This window comes from Dipodomys merriami, unplaced genomic scaffold, assembly GCF_024711535.1.
Source record: "Dipodomys merriami isolate MVZ:Mamm:240054 unplaced genomic scaffold, mDipMer1.0.p SCAF_23, whole genome shotgun sequence".
In the NCBI taxonomy this organism is placed as follows: Eukaryota; Metazoa; Chordata; class Mammalia; order Rodentia; family Heteromyidae; genus Dipodomys; species Dipodomys merriami.
In genome coordinates, this window is record NW_027203715.1 from 9489262 (window position 1) to 9506619 (window position 17358).

Sequence of the window (17358 nt, forward strand, 5' to 3'; positions counted from 1 at the left end):
GTCCCTGCCTGGTATTGGGATGAGGGTTATGATGGCTTCATAGAATGTGTTCGGTAGTGAGCTTTCTCTTTCAATTTCATTGAAGAGTTGGAGGAGTATTGGTGTTAGCTCTGCTTTGAAGGCCTTGTAAAATTCCGCTGTAAAACCATCTGGTCCTGGACTTTTCTTAGCTGGGAGGTTTCTTATTGCTGTTTCTATTTCAATGGTTGATATGGGCCTGTTAAGCTGGTTTAACTCATCTTGGTTTAGTTTTGGCATGTCAATATTTGCTAAGAAAATGTCCATTTCTGTCAAGTTTTGAGAAATATTCCCTTATCATGTCCTGAATCTTGGTTGTTTCCGTGGTGATGTTTCCATTCTCATCTCTGAGTTTATTAATTTGGGTGTGTTCTCTCCTTTTTCTGATAAGGTTTGCTAAGGGTCTGTCAATTTTGTTAAGTTTTTCGAAGAACCAGCTCTTTATTTTGTTGATTCTTTCTATAGGTTTTTTGGATTCTAATTCACTTAATTCTGATTTAATTTTGATTATTTCTTTCTGTCTGCTGGATTGGGGTTTATCTTGTTGCTCTTTTTCAAGGAGGTTTAGATGTGTCATTAAATTGCTAGTTTCAGATCTCTCCAATTTGTTGATGTAGGAGCTCAGAGCTATAAACTTGCCTCTGAGTACTGCCTTTGCTGTGTCCCAGTGGAGCTGGTAATTTGTGTGTTCATTTTTGTTGAATAGCATGAACATTTGAATTTCCTTTCTAATCTCTTCCATGACCCACTCATGATTCAGCAGTATGTTGTTCAGCCTCCATGTGATACCGGAATTTCTTTGGTGGCTTTTGGTGTTGAGTTCTAATTTTATTCCCTTGTGGTCAGAGCGAATGCAAGGTATAACTTCAATGTTTCTGAATTTGGACAAGTTTGCTTTGTGGCCTAAAATGTGGTCTATTTTAGAAAACGTTACATGTCCTGCTGAGAAGAACGTTTATTCTGATGCTGCTGGGTGAAATGTTCGGTAAATGTCTGTTAAGTCTAGTTGATTTATGCAGCTGTTTAGATCTGCGGATTCTCTGTTGAGTTTTTGCCGAGTTGATCTATCTAGTGGGGAGAGTGGTGTGTTAAAATCCCCAACAATTAATGTCTTTGCATCTATATGGGATTTGAGGGAAAGTAGTGTTTCTTGGATAAATTTGGGTGCTCCATTGTTTGGCGAATAGATATTTAGAATTGTAATATCCTCCTGAAGGAGAGATCCTTTAATTAGAATGTAGCGACCTTCTTTATCTCTTCTCACGAATTTTAATATGAAGTCTATTTTATCTGATATTAGGATTGCAACTCCCGCCTGTTTATGAGGGCCGTTTGCTTGGTAGATTTTGTTCCAGCCTTTAATATTGAAAATGTGTTTGTTTTTACGGGCAAGATGTGACTCCTGCAGGCCGCAGATTGAAGGGTCTTGTTTTTTAATCCAACTAGACAGTCTATGTCGCATAATTGGAGAGTTCAATCCGTTAACGTTAAGAGATAGGACTGAGAGGTATTTCGGAGTTCCTTCCATGTTATCCACCTTCTTGGGGGCTGTGAAAACTGGGTTCTTACTAAGGTTCTTGGATACTCAGTTTGGGTGCAGTTTCTTGGCCTTTGTAGCGGTCTTGTTGGTTTTCTATGTGTAGGACATCTTTAAGAATCTTTTGTAGGGCTGGTTTGGTGGAGATGTATTGTTTCAATTTTTCTTTGCTATGGAAGGTTTTTATTTGGCCTTCAGTTATGAAGGAGAGTTTAGCTGGGTACAGTATTCTTGGTTGATAGTTGTTTGTTTTTAGGGCATGGCATAGGTCATTCCAGGCTCTTATTGCTTTGATTGTCTCTGCTGAGAAATCTGTGGTATTCTAATTGGTTTCCCTTTATAGGTGATTAACCTTTTCTCCTGGACAGCTTTAAGGATCTTTTCCTTGGTCTGAGTTGATCCTTTGTGGAGTATAATGTGACGGTGGGATGTCCTATTCTGGTCTGGTCTATTTGGGGATCTAAAAGCTTCTTGTATCTGAATAGGCCTATCTTTTTGTATGTTTGGGAAGTTCTCTACGAGGATCCTGTTAAACAAATTTCCTAGACCATTAACTTAAGTTTCTAGGTGCTCCTCTACACTCATTTTCCTTAGATTGGGCCTTCTGATGGTGTCTTCCAGGTGTTGGATAGACCTATCATATTTCTTGGACTTGTCTTGGATGCTTGTATGTTCTTTCTCTATAATATCTAGGCTGTCTTCAATCCCTGAGATTCGATCTTCTGCATTGTCAAACCTGCTGTGAACACTCTCTATTTTGTTTTTTATCTCTTTTCCTTCTAATTGGTCAGCTTTGATGGCTTCAAGTTCTTTTTTGAAGCTCTGTTTTAGGTCTTTTATGAATTTCTTTACTTCCTTAATTTGGTGTTCAGTGTTTGTTCTCAAATCACTTAGTTGATTGGTTATGGTTTTTTCGACTCCCATTCCTTCTGTTGGGTTCCATTCAGCATTCCCTTTGTGGTCTCCCTGACTTCCTTCAGCTCTTTGTTAATGGATTCCATGAATGCCTTTAGTGATCTTTGTGTATTCTCTACCTGGTCTCTCAATTCCTGAATTACTCTTTGATTAGCTTCCTCCTGTCTGTGGGATTCCTGCAGTTCTCTTTCTTCCCTTTCGTGTTATTCCTGCAGTTCTCTTTGAGTGTTCTCAGCCTGTTCACGCCATTCCTCCCTTTCTCTTTGAGTATTCTCAAGTTGTTCATGCAAATCCTGTATCAGTTTTTGAGTAGCTTCCTCACGCTTATGATATTCCTGTATAAACTTCTGGGATGCCTCCTCTCTCTCCCTATCACGCTCATACAGAGTCCTTTGTACATTGTCAAACTACTCATTTATCATGTTTGCTAGTTGTGTTTGTAGAGCTATTTGGGAACTCTCCTCTGGATTATTCTTTATCTGTTCTAATCCCTGATTATCAGGATTGGGAATTGAGATACCCGAATTTGCCATTTTTCTTGTGTTTTTCCGGCTTACTCTGCCCATTTGAGATGAAGATAGCACCAGTTTTGTGCTAGAACACTATCTTAAGGCAACCATCAACCAAAGTTTGCTTTTGTACAGTCAATAGTCTACAGATACAATGTAGTTCAATAGATACATCTATTCAACATCAAACAACTATATGTTAAAGGACTTCGAAGCGCAGAAAAGAATTTGGAAAACCAGAAATTATTAGGATTAGGGAGAGATGTGGGTAAAAAATAGGAATAGATTGGTGTGGGGAGGCACAGGGAGAGTTAACTATGTCCTAATCACAATGCAGGAAATGGGTTGGGTAGGATGCAAGTAGAGAGAGAGAGAAAAGGAAGAGACAGAAAGGGGAATGAAAAGAGACCAGAAAAAAAATAGAAACGTAAAAATTAATGTTATTATAGAAATTGAAAGACCATCTATTTAGAGAGGAATGTGAATATGTTGAGAGAAAGGGAGGGACATAGAGGAGATGTGAAAAACTTTAAGGATGGGAAAGGGAGAAGAAAAGATCAGAAGTTCAGTAGCGCTAGACAAAAAAACAGAAAGATAATTAAGAAAGAAAGAAAAAGAGAAAGAAGACAAGAAAAGAAAGGAAAACGCTCATTCACATATTCCTAAAATAAAAATTATAAGAGGAGAAAAAAAAGTTACTGGAAAACAATTATTTTTTCAGAAGAGGCAAAAATTAAATATTAATAAAAGTTTTAGAAGAGAATATATATATATATATATATATATATATATATAAGGTAACAAAAAACAAAAAAAAAAAAGAAGAAGAAAAAAAAGAAAAAAAACGTCCTTCGATTTTTTTTTTGGGGGGGGGGTGGGAAGAATCCTGTATCTCCCTTTTGTCTGCAACCAGCCTCTTGTTGGAGTCTCTGGTCAGCTTGAGGTCCTGTGGCTTGATTGGTTTCTTAAGTCGGTTTGTTGGAAGAGGCAGAAAAATGCTCTGCTTTACCCAAGATTTTGAGATCCCCCTCCCAGGTTAGTTTTCTGGGAGGGTGATCAGCTTTGAGAATCAGAAAAGAGGATGATGCAGTGATGAGGCTAGGTTCTGGGTAGAGTTGAGGCCTTTCAACAAACAGTAGCTTTTCCCTGGGGTTATTTTGTGATAAAACTCACAGCGCCCAGCCTGGAGCCATTCTCAAGGTTTCTGTTTTTCAATTGATTGTGGTGGCTGCTAGAGGGAGGGGCAGCCTCTGGCTCTGGTTACCCAGTGGGGAAAGCCACTCCAATGGCTGGCGCCTGAGCTGGGTGACTTTTCCCTGGATGGAGCTGAGTCTGGCAGGTCACTTCGCCGTTAAGTTCTTGTGACCTGCTAAATGACTTGTTTTATTCCATGGCCTGAGCTGGAGCTAGCAGCTCCTCCGAGCTTTGTCGGTATCCAAGATGGAGATCTCCGGTCCTGGGGGGGGTAGGGGTGGCCTTCCCTCCTCTGCTCCCTGAGAAGGAGTGAGGACGTCGGGCTTGTACACACGCCGAGTCTTGGATCCTGTGTTGTCTCTGGTCTTCAAACTGCTGGATGAAGATGTCCGTTCTTTGTCGGTTCTTGTTGGTGTTGAGTAGAATCCGCTCGTCCGCTGCGTCTGGCTCCTTCGTCCCAGACTCTCTGTGTCTCAGGTATGACCCCGCGGCAGTGGTCGCTGCTGCGACCCTGCTGCCGCAGCGGCAGCTGCTGGCAGGCGCTCAGATGTGTCTCCTTGGCTTCCCCTCTCTTGTCTAACTCTCTGTTCTGTGATGGCACACTTGGTGTGATTCTCTGGCTTAGGACTGTTCACTGGAACTCTAAAACTGCTTTCTATGTGACAGCTTGTTCAGATTCCAGCTTCTCCTCCGCCATCTTCCCGGAACTCCCCTGGTTGCTATTTTTTTTATCTGTGCAGAAACTATTTATTTCAAGATAGTCCTATCGAATCATTCTCAAATTTGTAGTGTCCCTGGAAATCTGTTCTGAAAGTTCCTGCCTATGCCTATAAATTCCAGTGTCTCTCATACTCAGTCCTGCAGTAGTTTCAGATTTTCAGGCTTGATGTTAAGATCTTTAATTCATTTTGAGTTGATGTTAGTGCATTGTGATAGGCTAGGATCCACTTTTAGTTTTCTGCATGTGGCCAGTTTTCCCAACACCAGAATTTGAAGAGGTTGTGCTTCTTCCACTGTATGTCTTTGGCTCCTTTGTCAATTACAAACTGACTGTCCATATGTGGCTATATTTCTGGGTACTCTAACCTGTCTCATTTATTTTTGGGTCTCTTTTTGTGCCAGTACCAAGCTATCTTTGTTAATATGGCTCTATTGTATAGGTTGAAGTCCTGTATCATGATCTCTCCTGAATTCTTTCTTTTGCCTAAAATTGTTTTGGCTTTGCTAGGTCTTTTGTTGTTCCATATGAATTTTTGGACTATTTTTTCTATTTAAGAAAAGTAGGTCACTTGACTTTTACTGGAAATAGCATTGAATGTGTTTATTAATTTTGGCAGTATGGTCATTTTCACCAGATTAATTCTGCCTATCCAGGAATATGGGAAATCTTTCGATTCCTGGTATCCTCTATTGTCAAGTTCTAGTGTGTTGGGGTCCCTGGGTAAGGGTCACGAAAGCACTAGGACACAGGTGATGTAGAGTGCAAACAGCAATTGCCACTGCATGCTGTGCTTTATTGTTAGTGGGTATTTAAAGATAAGCAAGTATGATCTTTGCCAAGATTTGGTCAGAAGACATTCACACAAAAATTTCAAGAGATACATTTTTACTTGACCTATGAGAAAATGTCTTGGTTTATTATTATCTAAACTATTTTGGAGCAAGCTCAAACCACTTCTCCAATCGCAGCAAAATGCTTGACCAGCTGTTCATCTATGCTTAAGCAAGCAGAAAAGCTATTTCCTCAGCTTCCATGAGTCTGTGACATGTGTTTTGAGATAGGAAGAGAGAACATTTTCCCTCTCTAGCTCGGCATGCCAAGAGCTTTCCTAACCCAAACACAGTCCTCAGATAATCCTGGGGCTGGAGCCTGTATCATTCTGCCCCCTCAACTTGGTCCCTGAGTCTTCACAATTTCCTTCTTTTTTCTTTTGTTTTAAAAGTAAAGCTTTCCACAGGGTTATGATAGAAGCTTTCATTGGTTTCATAAAAATCAAATATAACAGCACAAGTGCAAACAGAATAATAACAATCATAATTCCCATACCACTAGCAGTATGTGAAATGCTTTGTAGTATTCCTTTCAGATCCAACCCTTCCAACTGTTTAATAAATGTATCAGCAATATTAGAAGCATCATCATTGGCAAATTGTTTACCAAAATATCATGTACATTAAATTGTAACTGAGCAATCAATTGACGAGCAGTAGAATTTCCAGATAAATACTGCTGTAGTCAATTTCAATCATGTATAGATTTATTATATTTTACATTAGTAATGCAAAAGGTAGTAGAATTCCAATCACATTTTAACAATAACTGCTTTTCCAAAACCAATAACTTTTTCTTAACCATCCCACTGTCTGTTTAAGAATATTAATCTGTGTTTTCAATTGAGCATCAATTTTTGCCTGTAAGACCCACAATTTATGTGAATCCCGGTGCCATTCTTTCACAAAGTGTTTAGTTTGTAAGAAAGTGTGTAGGTCAATTCCAGACACCCCAGCAACACTGGTAATTGCAATTTGGCTTAAAATCACAGCTATAATGGCTCCAATCATACGTTTTGTACATTTTAGTAGTTTGGTAAAAAATTCAATAACAACACTATCCAAAGGATTTTGGGACCATTCTCTTCCTAATTTAACAGGTAGCCAAATATGAGTTCTTTGTGGAAAATCATAATACTATCACTGTCATTAAAATTAAGAGAGGAATTAACACAAGAATACAGGCGACAATTAAAACAAAAAATAGTAGGGTAAAATGTAAAATTTCCCACTAAAAATACATAAGGCAGAGGTACACAAGCAGTTACATTATAAGATTTGTACAAAGTAAAATTATAAGTGGATGCAGAGTTCGCCATCCCCAAAAACAATCCATTTGGTAGCATCACGGGTTTCAGCGCTGCTGCGACCTTCCAAAGATGAGTTTGATCAGCAGTGGGTACAGACATGAAAGCCCATCGAGCATCTGTAATGCCCCCATCTCCCCAGGCCATCAATCGAGCTCCAGTAAGCGATCCATTAATGGCATCCGGCATCCTAGTAATATTTGATAAATCACATCTGGTAATATTCCATTCTGAACATGTGTTAATAAATTGCCCAAAAGTTCCCCAATTAATACAATTATTGAACATTTTCCCAAATGTTCCTCTACATTCTTGCCACACAAAAGACTGATATTTTAAATCAATATAAGTAAAATCAGTGCACATAGGTAAGGATAACTTGCCATCAAAGGTGACGCTTTCCCAGCTACTATCAATGGACTAAATAGTTAATCGCTTCAGCTGTGTTTTAGAATTGGAAGTGTGTTTCCCAGGTAAAATCCAATGTTGCCAATTCACAACTAAACATGGAGGAGGCTCCAGAAAAACAGGCAAGGAATGAGTATAGAAAGTAAAATTTAAAAAGCTATCATCATCCTTATTGTAAAATGTCAAATTATTCCAAGGAGGAGATAAAACAGCAGGGACAGTATAGACGGTTATATCCATGTCTCCCCAAACAACAGGTTCCAATAAAGGAGGGTTAGGAACAAAGGCCCAATAACTTACATTAGATTAGCATTGACAGGATTTACAGTAAGCAGGGCACACATGGCCAGAACAAGTTCTCAGCTGTGAAAGGATTACCAGTGCGTTGTAACATCCTTTGCCCTTCTCCAGTCAACTTTTAAACCTGCCCCCAGGTGGGCAGTGGGGATTTATTCTTCCTCAACTGGTGGCCAATTCCTTGCAGGATATGGGGCTGTCCTCACTGGGCCGCGTCTGTATCCATTGTGCAGGAAGCCAGTATTGTTTGCCATCCTGCGTAGACACAAAACTCTATCCTTGCCCCTTATGTAATAATGTTCCTAGTTGCCATTCTGCTTTCAATGTAATCTTAATCCATGTGGGAGCATTTAAATAAGTTTTTTTTTGATATTTGTTCAAAATGGCGCTCAGCTCTAGTTAAAATATCTCCTTGTGGTAAGTTTAAAAAGTTAAAAACAAAAACAGCTTGATGTAAAATTATTTTAGGTTTTTGCATGGAAAATCACAAATTATTCATACCTTCATCCAGCCTTTTCCTCCTTTTTAATTTTTTAATTTGTTGTTTTAGTGTGCCAGAACTCGTTTAATAATAGTTTGTCCTTGGGGTTTATATTCTATTCCTGTAATATGTACCACATCATAAAGTTCTCAAAATCTTTTAAATTTGATATTTTTAGGCTGGTCCATTATCAGTCTTTATTTTGGCAAGCACTTCCATAATGTCAAAACCTTCCAAGAAGTATTCTATTACATGGTTAACAGTTTCTCCTATAAGGGCAGAAGCCCAAACAAATTTGGAATAAGTATCTATTGTAACATGTACAAACAAAAAACAGTCAAAGGCTTGCACATGGGTTATATCCATTTGTCAGAGCTCGTTAGGTGATAATCCTCGAGTATTTAATCTAGCAGGTACAACTCTCAAATGCATTGGTCTGCAGATAGGACACCTTTTAATAATTTGTTTAGCTTGAGAATAAGGTATTTTATAATGCATATGTGAATGGCCAGCATTTGTATGTAAATGAGCATGATCCTGTTCAGCAGAAGCAAAACTAACTAATTTATCAACCTGATTATTGCCATATACAAGGTACCCAGGTAACAAAGAATGACCCTTAATATGAGTTACAAACACTTTGGCTTTACGTTGTTTCAGTAATGCTTGTAATTGTTTAAATAACTGATTTAGCTGGGGTTTAGATGAATATGTAATAGCAGTGACTATATTAGTCACATCTACTACAGCATAAGCAGAATCAGTAACAATATTAATATCTCCCACAAAATCTTGCAACACCTTAATAATAGCAAAAGTTCATTTTGTTGAACTGATGCTAAAGTAGTTGTTTGTACCCAATATTTATTTGTTGCACAATAAGCACTTTTTGTTTTGGAGCCATCTGTAAAACTGGTAAGAGCAGTGAGAATAGGGGCCTTGGTAATTATATCATTAATGACAAATTGTTGTTTATGCAAGCAATCCCACAATCTACCTTTGGGAAAATGATAGGAAAATTGCCCGCCCACTAAAATTTACTAATGCTATTTGTAGCATTTCAGATATGTTTAACAAATATTTTACTTGGTCTTTTGACAAAGGAAAAATAATTTTAAATAACTCATACCCCGATAGGGTAAATACCAGTTTCCTGGCCTGTTGAATAATAATTGTCAACTGTTGTTCATAATGGATAATATTCTTTGTAAATCTATGCCATGTATAAATACATTCTAATCGTAGCTCATTTTGTCCTATAATTCCTGTTGGGTATTTCCATGTATCCAAAATATATAAATTTATGTGTTGATTCAGAGTTACTCGATGTAAAAACATTTCTTTTTTATTTTTTGCTCTACAAATTGTAATTTATTTTTAGCCTCCTTAGTTAAAGTTGTTTGCTAGGTAAATCAGGCTCCCCTTGTAACAATTAAAACAAATTATGTAATTGATAAGTAGGAATTTCTAAGGCTGGTCGCATCCAATTAATATCGCCTAATATCTTTTGAAAATCATTTAACGTATGTAATTGATCACGTCATAAAGATATTTTTGAGGTGTCACTGTTTGTCTAGAAATAACATATCCTAAATATTTAACCACTGTATCTTTTTGTATTTTTTAGGTGCTATTTTAATTGTGATAAAAATTTAACACAGGGTTTATTAGTTTTTTGAATTACTTTATTCCAAGAGCCATAATGCTCTTCTACCAGCCGAATCCTTTCCCATGCTATGTCTTGTAACTGCTCATGGATCTCTTTCGGAGAGTTCACTTGCATACGAGCATCCACATACTGTTCTGTTATACTCAACATGGGAAAGGTTATGACCTGTAGGCGTGGATTACTGCTCTGTGCATTTTGTCTAGACCTTTCTGTACATAACTCAGTAAACCACATTTGCCATTGTAGGTATTTAGGTTTCTTAAGCAAGGCTCTACAAAGCATCTTCCAATCCTCGGGAGAAAATTATTGTAATGTCGAGCAAGCCCATTAAGCAATTCCTTAACCTAATGATACTGAGGTCCATACAAAGTCGTTGCCTTTTTAAGTTTACCAATATCATAAACAGCACCACCTTCATATCTGGCTGGTTGAGCAATACCATTCATAGGGGGTGGTCAAATTACAGGATAAGAAAAAATAGGCATTTCTTCATCAAACTCACTGTCTGAGTCCTCTGTTTTGTGAGGGAGTGACGATGTAAAAATTGTATCAGCCAGCGGAGGAGCCGAAGGCTGCTTTACTTTCACTTTCTCAGGTTCTCCTTTCACTCTGCTAATTTCCAACTCCATGTGTTGTAATTTTGATAAAATCAATTCCATTTGCTCCGACATTTTATTTTCACTTTCAGTTTGTTCCTTTTCAGCCCATTTTTACCTCTAGTTTTTTTCTCTGTTAATTGCAATGCATCCTTATCTATTGCGTCCTTAACCTCAGAGTCCAATTGTAAATCTACAATAGAAGGGGTAGCCTCTTTCTTTAAGTCTGCTATTAATGTTTCCTCATTCAAAGCTTTAAAAAGGGTATGTAAAATAGCCCAAATGGACCAAAATCTAATCTCTTCCCCTTCTCCAACAGCTCTTTCTACATTATTCTTTACTCGTTTCCAATTATCAACATCTAATATTCCTTTATCGGGGAACCAAGGATTCCATTCCCTAACTACATTAATACACATTTCTATGTCAAAAGAAGAAATATTTAAACCATAGGGAGCAAGTAAATGTTTAAGCATATGAAAGTACAGAGTAGACTTAACTTGTCCCATCACCTTGTAATTAAAAGTACTTACCTGAATATCCCTTCCTGAATTCAACAATGCAGGGTCCCTGTTTGGGTGCCAATTGTCAACGTCTAGTTCATTGGGATCCCTGGGTAAGGGTCAGGAAATCACCAGGACACAGGGGATGCAGAGTGCAAACAACAATTGCCACTGCATGCTGTGCTTTATTGTTAGTAGGTATTTAAAGACAATCAAGCATGATCTTTGCCAAGATTTGGTCAGAAGACATTCACACAAAAATTTCAACAGATACATTTTTACTAGACCTATGAGACAACGCCTTGGCTTATTATTATCTAAACTATTTTAGAGCAAGCTCAAACCACTTCTCCAATCTCAGCAAAATGCTTGACCAGCTGTTCATCTATGCTTAAGCAAGCAGAAGAGCTACTTCCTGAGCTCCCAGGAGTCTGTGACATGTGTTTTGAGATAGGGAGAGAGAACATTTTCCCTCTCTAGCTCGGCATGCCAAGAGCTTTCCGAATCCCAAACACAGTCCTCAGATAATCCTGAGACTGGAGCCTGTATCATTCTGCCCCCTCAACATAAACACTGAGTCTTCACACTCTATGATTCATTTTTTAAGGCTTTTACACTTTCCATGAAATAGACCCTTTACATCTTTCTTTAGTTTAATTCCTAGATACTTTTTTTTTATTGTGAATAAGGTTGTTTCCTTGATTTCCATTTCTGCTTGTATATTGTTGGTGTGCAGAAAGGCGACTGATTTTTGTGGGTTAATTTTGTATCCTGCTACTTTGCCAAATTGGTTTATAAGCTCTGAGAGTTTAGGGCTGAGCTTTAGGGATCATTAATTTATAAAATAATGCCATCTGAAAAAAAATAGTTTGTCTTCTTCCTCTCCTGTGTGGATCCCGTTAATATATTCTTCTTGCCTTATTGCTCTGGCTAAGAATTCCACAATTATATTGAAGAAGAGTGGAGAGATTTGGCATCCTTGCCTTTTTCCTGTTTTTAGGGGATTGGTTGTATTTTTTCCTCATTAAGTATAATATTGGCCTTTGATCTGCTGAATTTCATCAAAAACCTTTTCTGCATCAATGTTGATATTCATGTGGTTCTTGACCTTGGACGTGTTGATGCGATGGATTACATTTATTCACTTACGTATGTTAAACCATCCCTGCATCTCTGGGATGGAGCATACTTGGTTACAATGTATGATTTTTTGGTGAGGTTTCTGGATTCTGTTGTCTGCAATTTTATTGAGGAGCTTTGCATCTGTCTTAATAAAAGAGATTGGTGTATAGTTCTTTTTTTGTTGAGTCTTTGCCTGGTTTGGGTATGAAGGTGATATTGGCTTCAAAGAATGAGTTTGGGATTACTCCCTCTGTTTCTATTTCTCTGAAGAGCTTGAGGAGTATGGGAATTAGTTCCTCTTTAAAGGCCATATAGAATTCTATAGTGAATCCATCAGGTCCTGGGCTTTTACAGTTGGAAGACTTCTGATTACTTCTATTATCTCTTTGTAGGTTATTGACATGTTTAATTGATTTATTTCTTCTTGGTTCTGTCTGGGCAATTCTTTTTTCAGGCAGGAAAAGAATTTATTTACTGAACTGCTGCCCCCACCATGCATGGTGGAGAAGCATGGCTGAAAAGGAAGTTGTGACCCACCTCTGGGCCAGGACTTATCAAGGCTATGGACAGGAGAAGGTGTGGCCAGGTGGGGGAAAGGTGTGGCCACACTGGATCCAGACGTGACCTCAGGGTCTGGTACCCTCTTATGATCAGATGGGAGGCATGTGACCACAGGTGGCCCAGGATGTGACCTAGCAGGAGGGGAAAGTGACTGCTTCCAGCTCTGCCAGTTACCTATGTAACAGATACTGGGCTGAAACTTAGCCAAGAGGGAGGAAGGTGTCCCTGTTCAGACCTTATATTCCAGCCTTTTGATAACTATGAAAAAGGGCGAAGATTCTCTCTGGCTACTTCCTGTTTTCATGGGCGTCAACAGTAGGGGTAAAAGGCTGAGATATGTTCCCCTCTAGGAGAAGGTAGCAGGAAACAGCTGTCACTTGGGCATTGAGTGCTTAGATGATGTCTAGAGGAGGCAAGTCTCTTGGATGAAGTCTGGAGAAAACTCAGGCATTGAGGGACTGAAAAAATACTAGAGAGCAAATAAATAACAAGAGGAAGGCCTTGGGGCTGAAAATGTTGGTACAAATGTTGCTAGCTATTTCTGACATCTGGTGACTAGGTAGAGAATAAGTCAAGTAACAAAGGCAAGAATATAAATTCCTTTCCAGTTGAAAGTTAGACAGGTATTGACATTAGATGGGCAGTCTTATTACTTCTATTGATCTCCCGGCTCTGGTTAATTTTCAAAGGGCAGGCATAAAATGGATGATGTGATAATATCTCCTCTTACTCCTTTCCATTTTTCCTTGTTCCCCAGACTGGCTGAATCTAGGTACTTGTTACTAGGATGGTTTGTCCCAGTTGGTATTCAAGGAGGTTTGAACTCAAGACCTGGGCACTGTCCCTGAGCACTTCTGCTCAAGGCTACCGCTTTGAGTTATAGTACCACTTGCAGTGTTTGCTGGTTAGAGATAAGAGGCTTGAGTAAATGCTTCCTGCCTTGCTGATTGCAGGTTAGTTGGGAAATGGAGTCTGAGAGATTTTTCAGCCCGGCCTGGCTTTGAATTGCAATCTTTGCCACAAAAGCCCTTTGTTATTTCCAACTAAAGTAACAAGGAGATCAAATAGAATAAGTAGAGCTTACCTGGTCCTTATCAAGAATTGACCAAATATTCTGCAATGAAAAAACTCATTAGATGAGAGAATCTTAGGACACATAGGCCCAATATTTTAGAATCATCTTGTCAGTACTAGAACACAACACAAACAAAAAAGGCAAAATGCAAAACCTAAATTTTTTGACAATATTTTTTAGACATCTTGGCTAACAAAGCACATCAGATGGTTGGGCTTCAGTTACCAGAGTCTGTGAAAAGAGCAACTTGTTAGCAAGGCACATTAGAATAGGTAGTTGGAGGAGTAGTATGCTTGGTGGAGCGGTAAGGGTTGGATGGGGCCAAACCCTTAATCCATCATGTGGCCAAAATGGCGAACTCAAGATGGCGAATTTCTGAAAAAAAGCAAAGAAAGCCTAAACAAAAAATCAAGCTTAGTTTGGCAAGCCTTTGAGAGGGAACCCAGAGGGGGTCCCTGGAACCCAGCCCATATTGCATTCTTCAGGACACAATCCAAAAAGTTGTAGAAAAAAAAGGGAGAGATATAGAAAGTTGGACATGAATAGCAGAGAGCATAGAGAACCTGAAAGTAAACAGACTTCTAACCATGTACCATTGCAGAGGCAATAATTGACTAAATCTGAGAATTGCATTAAAACATTAGGTGCTCTGGCTATCCAGATAGCACAGGGGGCATATTAAAGGGATTTCACGGCTCGGGCATGACACACAGCACCCCAGTAAATGTGTAGGAGAATCAGTCTGGTGAATGAAGAAGAGCTGACCAGGCAGAAGCAGCATCCCGACTTTCCACAGAGCCCTCTAGAGAGAAATGGCCAAGCCCCACAAACCTAGATTCTTTAGCTTCATAGGTGACCAGCCTTTCGGCTAAAGGCCATACGAGCTATCTGTCATGGTGCCACAACTGCAGAGAGATTGACCAACAGAGAGCCATAGAGAGTAGTTTCACTCACCAGACTGGACAAGTAATGTGGATATGGATGTGAAGGCCAGCAATGGTATTGGTTAAAAGTCTCAAGGCAGTTTGGTTCACAGAAAAGTGGTGGTTGGGAAATTCTAACATTTCCGACTCAAAAACCCCATCTGAATCATGGCACCATATGTAAGGTATATTAAATAGGTAGGTTTCATTAGGAAGCCAATGAGGAGAACACCACATGCTATTCAGGCAGGAAAAGATGTTTGTTTACCGAACTGCTGCCCCCACAATACATGGTAGAGAAGCATGGCTGAAAAGGAAAGGGCAGAATAGAAATTTGAATTTTTGTAGAAATTTATCCCTCTCTGCTAGGTTTTCCTTCCTTTGTGATTAGAGTCTGGAATTACTTCTTTATGATTGTTTGGATATCTTGGATGTCTGCTGTAATTTTCCTGGGATATCTCTGATATTATTGATTTGGCTCTCCTCTCTTATTTTGTTAGTTACTCTTGCCAGTGGTCCCTCAGTTTTATTGACTTTTAAAAAAAACTTTTTATTTTATTAATTTTATTTATAATTTTCTTAGTCTCTACCTCATTAATTTCAGCTCTTATTTCAGTTATCTCTTTCTGTCTAGCAAATTTAGGTTCAAATTTTTCGTTTCTCTAGCAGTTTTAGTTGCATCATAAGATTGTTTACTTGGTCTTTGTTTTCTTTTTTTTTTGGAGGGTGGGGTCTGGTAATGGGGCCTGGGCGCTGTCCCTCAGCTCTTCAGCTCAAGGCTTCCACTCTACCACTTGAACCACATTGCTACTTCTGGCTTTTTTTCTTTTTGCTTATGTGGTGCTGAGGAATCGAACACAGGGCCTCATGCATGCAAGGCAAGTATTCTACCACTGAGCCACTTTCCCAATCAGGTCTTTGTTTTCTTGATGTGTGCACTGAGAGCAATAAATTTGCTCCTCAGGACAGCTTTTACTGTGTCCCATAGATTTCGTTGTGATGTTTCTTCATTTTCATTGAATTATAGGAAGTTTTTAATTTCTTCTTTAATTTCTTCTGTGACCCATGTATTGGTCAACTGAGTTATGTTTAATTTCCACGTGTTTAAGTTTTTTCCTACTTTATGCCTTATTATTGAGAACTAGTTTGATTCCACTACAGTCAGGTAGAATACAGGGGATTATGTCGATTCTCTTGTATTTGTTTAAATTCCTTGTATGAACTAAGAAATGATCTATTTCAGAAAAAATTAGGGGGGTTGGCAAAAATAAGACCTTGCTGGTGTGAATGCCTGTAATTCTAACTATTCAGGAGGCTCAGATCTGTGTATTCAGGTTCAAAGCCAGTCCAGGCAGGAAAGTTCATGAGGCTTTTCTGGAGTTGTTCAGCACCACACCCGGCCTCAAGTCTGGGGTTGTTTAAACGCTTTGCCACCATTGGCTTGGCTGGGCTGATTATGAAAACCAGTATGGAGAAGCCCTGCACCCCACTACGGGTCCGGAGTTGTTCGCTGCTGCTGTTGATGCCTCTGCTGCTGCCACAGCTCTTGCCACTGCCCTAGCTGCTGGCACTGCCTCAGGATCAGCTGGGCCACTTATGTAAGCCAGGCACCACACCACAAGTCAGGTGTTAACCACTACTGCTACCTCAGGCTAGGCTGGGCTCCTTATGCAGACCACAATGGAGAGGCATACTGGTATGCATCTCCTTTGAGGAATTGTAGAGCTTTCAGAACTTGGGCACCATACAATACTGTTTACCTCACCGAAGGTCTGAGTGCTCTATCTTGTCGTTTACATCCTGAGATCTCAAAATATTTTCAGCCCTCCCAGTGGTAAGGAAAAAAACAGAACCTCTGATTGTAGAGAGGATGAGACATTTTCTGTCTTGCTAGAATGCAGACCAGAGCTTCTTGGGAAGATTGGTGCTGTCAATTTCTTTGTGGAAGCATGTCCCTCTTTGCGGAAAGAGTAAACCCTCATTGCTTGGGGCCATTCAAACTGTTTCAAGTTCTGAGTGCTCCATCTTATCTTGTTTTTAAATTTATTTATTTATTTATTTGTTCATTTATTTTCTTTGTGAAAACAATGTACAGAGGGGTTACAATTACATGTGCAAGATAATGAGTACATTTTTTATAAAGTATTGTAACATCCTCATTTGTTTCCCCTTCACATTTTTTCCCATTCTACTCTTGCCCTCCCCCAAAACTTAGGGACTTTAAAACACTTGGGGACCTTAAAAAATTGTTTTAAGGTCCCCAAGTTGTGAGTGCTCTTTCTTGTTATTTGCATCCTGTGCTCCCAAAACTTCCTCAGTTCTCCCAATATTTCAAAGAATACTTTTGACCTATGGCTGGTGATACCGAGAGGAGCTGTGAACCATGCCAGGATGCACATAGGAGCTAGTAGAGACCGAAATATGCTGTCTATTTCTCTTTGGTGGCTTGTCTCTTCATTATGGAAGGTGGAAAGTATTCACAACTGAGGCGCCAAAAAAAGTTCTGTTTTAAGGTACCCAAGTACTCAGGGCTCTATCTTGTCGTTTTCATTCTGAGCTCCCTAACACTGCTCAGCAATCCCAGAATAGCAAGGAAAATTTTGGGACTGTTTATTGGGGATAGTGTGAGGAGGTTTAAGCCGTGCTAGGATGGAGACCGAAGATGACTGGGATAGACCAATGCTGTCTAACT